General features: G+C 41.5%; 1 non-coding gene across 1 annotated transcript; it reads left to right on the forward strand.

Annotated features, from left to right (window-relative positions):
• The first annotated feature begins 2,524 nt into the window (after positions 1–2,524).
• LOC112746714 (small nucleolar RNA R71) lies at positions 2,525–2,627 on the forward strand. Its single transcript, XR_003174583.1, has one exon. It is a non-coding gene; the product is annotated as a small nucleolar RNA R71 (small nucleolar RNA).
• The last annotated feature ends 939 nt before the right edge of the window (positions 2,628–3,566 follow it).

Below are 3,566 nucleotides of genomic sequence, written 5' to 3' on the forward strand. Positions count from 1 at the left end.
ATATTGCTTTGCGCTCAGGGGCGTGCACGCGCCATGTATGCGTGTGCGCCGATGCTGTCCGTGGGCCACTAAAGTGAAATCGCCCCCAGCGATTTCTGAAGCACTTTGGGCCCAACCCAACTCATTTCTAATGCTATTTCATACAGAATTCAAGCTTGGGCAAGGGGGGAGCAATTGTTTGTAGCATTAGCATCATGTAGGTTAGTTTCTAGAGAGAGAAGCTTCCTCTTCTCTCTAGAATTAGGTTAGGTTAATTTCCATCTTAGATCTAGATTTAATTACATGTTTTCATCTTGTTTCTTTTATGATTTCTTACTTCTATTCTTTCATTCTCATGATTTGTAATGTAAATTTCTCTTTTATGTTCATGGATGCTCTTTGTTGGATTTGATTTTCTTTTAATGCAATTTAATGTTTGATGTTTCTTTATTGTTGAATTGAGTTGTTGATCTTGTTTCCTTGCAATTTGTAGTTGGTAGGTTTTACTATTCTTGAACATTTTACTATGCTTTCCATTTGTACCCACTAAGTGTTTGACAAAATACTTGGTTGGGCTTTAGAGTAGATTTTGAGCATTCTTGGCTTGGAAAGAGTAATTAGGCAATCTTGAGTCATGAAAACCCAACCTATGTTGGTGACTTAGAGTTGTTGGCTAATATTGTTTCCATTGACGCTAATCTTTTGGTAATTAAATTAGTGAGTTGATTACGACTTTTGGATTGAGATTAGCTAGTCTTGTTAGACTTTCTCTCATGGAAGATAACCTATATCTTCTTCCAATGTTGGAGATGACGTAATAAGATAAATTCTTGTTCATTATTGTGATATGATTGATTAATCTTGTTTGACTTTCTCCCTATTTTGTTGGAGTTGACTAAATAAGATGAATTAATCAATGTATGACTAGGATAGAAAGCCTATGATCTCAATTCTTGCCATGAATGTCTCTCTTTATTAATTGCTTTCTTTAATTGCTCTCTTTACTTTTCTTGTCATTTAATTTCTTGCCCTCTTATCAATCAAACCCCCCTTGCATTTTCATAGCCAATAATCTTACACTTCATTGCAATTCCTTGTGAGACGACCCGGAGTCCAAATACTTCGGTTAATTTTCATTGGGGTTTGTTCATTGTGACAACCAAAATTTTTGTATGAAAGGACTATTGTTTGGTTTAGAAACTATACTTTACAACGAGAATTCATTAGTGGAATTCTAGACCACACAAAAATTCGCTCATCAACTAGCTCTCCTCTTTCTACAATCCTTCCAAGGATGATGGATTCATCACTGTCCTCCCCAGCGTCTAGGATCACGAAATCCACAGGGATGTAAAGGTCCTCAACCTTTACTAAAACGTCATCCACCATACCATATGCCCTTTATAGGGTCTTGTCTGCCATCTCTAATGATATTTTGGCACGCTGCACCTCTAGAATTCCTAGCCTCTTCATTACTAAAAGAGGAATCAGATTGATGCTTGATCCAAGGTCACATAGTGCCTTCTCAAACGTGACGGTCCCTATAGTAGAGGAAATCAGGAAGCTTCTGGGATCCGGTAGCTTCTGAGGAAGCTTCTTCTGGATCAAGGCACTGCACTCCTTGGCCAATATCACACGCTCGTCTTCCTCCTCTACTGTCTTTGCATGAGAAGAGGCCTTTAGCTTTTTGAGAATTGCCAGGTACCAAGCAATTTGCTCTTCTTTGGACTCCTAATCTTCATCTGAAGAAGAGTATTCTTCGGGTTCCTCTCTTAGCAAAGGGGCGTGCAAGGCGACATTATCAGTCTCCTTATGAGCTCTGATTTCCTTGAGCTCCTCAATGGCAGGCTCCTCTTTGGGTTCGGCCTTTGCCTCCACAGTGAGGGCCTTGCGCTCTTTCTTTGGATTTACCTCTGTGTTACTTGGAAGAGTGTTGGAAGAGATCTCTAGGATCCTCTTACTCTGTTGACCAACCTGCACCTAGTTTCTGCCATGAAACTGTGAGTCGTCTTAGATAGGTTGGAGACTATAGCAGCTAAGTTAGAGAGGCTCTGTCTGGGTGTCTCCGATTGTTGCTGAGATGTCTTATAAGGTTTACTATTGATCCTGTTTTGGTTTATTCCACCATAGTGATTGTTACAGAAGCCTTGTTGAGGCTTCTGCTGATCTCTCCACCCAAAATTGGGGTGATTCCTCCATCCCTGATTGAAAGTATTCCTCCATGGTGGTCCAGGTGTTATCACCTATGCCCACCTCATAGGCTGTCTCTGGAAAGTAAGCCTCTGTGCTCTGCGCCCTACTCAAGTGCTGAGTGATCATGTTGATCTACTAGGACATGCCTCTCTTCTGAGTAGTCCCAATGTTCACAGGATTCCTCTCATAGGTGTACATATACTGGTTATTGGCAACCATGTCAATAAGCTTTTGTGCCTCTTCTGGCCTCTTCTTCAGGTGGAGGGATCCGCCTGCAGAATGGTCCAAAGCCATCTTAGACATCTCAGATAGGCTATCATAAAAGATATCTAACATGGTCTAGTCTGAGATCATGTCAGGATGACATCTCTAATTAATTGCTTGTATCGTTCCCAAGCTTCATAGAGGGATTCACCCTCTTTCTGTATGAAGGTTTATACTTCGACTCTAAGCTTGCTCAGCTTTTGAGATGGAAAAAACTTGGTCAAGAATCCATTAACTACCTTCTCCCAACTATCTAGGCTCTCTTTAGGCTGGGAATCCAACCACAGCCTTGCTCTGTCTCTTACTGCAAAGGGGAAGGCATGAGCTTGTAGACTTTTGGATCTACTCCATTAGTCTTGACAGTGTCACATATCTGCAGAAAGTCAAATATGAATTTGTTTGGATCTTCCTGTGGAAGTCCATGAGACTAGCAGTTCTGTTGTACCTGAGTGACTAGTTGTGGTTTCAACTCAAAGTTGTTTGCCCCAATGGCAGGAATGAAGATGCTGCCCCCATAAAAGTCAGAATTGGGTGTAGTGTAAGATTATAGGACCTTTCTTGCGTCACCCCCTGGTGCACGAATCCCTACACTATGTACAGTTGTACCAGCAAGTGCGCTGGGTCATCCAAGTAATACCTGAGCGAGTCAGGGTTGATCCCACGAGAATTGTGGTTTGAAGCAAGCTATGTTATCTTGCAGGTCCTAGTCAGACAGATAGAGGAAACTATTCTTAATTGGTATTTGTGAATTGGATTGGAATCAGTAATAGGAATATGGTTAAGGATTGGAGTTGCTTTATCTTTTTGAATTAACTCTGGTATTATTGGCTCTTTTGTTGTGAATGACTTCTTCTATGGTAGGCTGTATGTGATAAACGCCGTTGGTCGTTGTCATTAATCTCCACTACTTCAGATCAAACGCCATTGGCCATGGTCATCCAATCTAAACGAGGGTGAAGCTCTAGCAATTCATTCTCCTGGCGATCCTACTCAAAACGCCACAGACAAGGTCGAATCTTTCAGACCAAAGAATGCTACTTCTTTGGGTTCTAGCCTCTACCACAGAGACCCTAATCTCCCCAGAAATTGGCTGAACGGGTGTCCCGAGAAGTCCCCAATGAAGTCGTAGA

Source organism: Arachis hypogaea, chromosome 14, assembly GCF_003086295.3.
Source record: "Arachis hypogaea cultivar Tifrunner chromosome 14, arahy.Tifrunner.gnm2.J5K5, whole genome shotgun sequence".
Classification (NCBI taxonomy): Eukaryota; Viridiplantae; Streptophyta; class Magnoliopsida; order Fabales; family Fabaceae; genus Arachis; species Arachis hypogaea.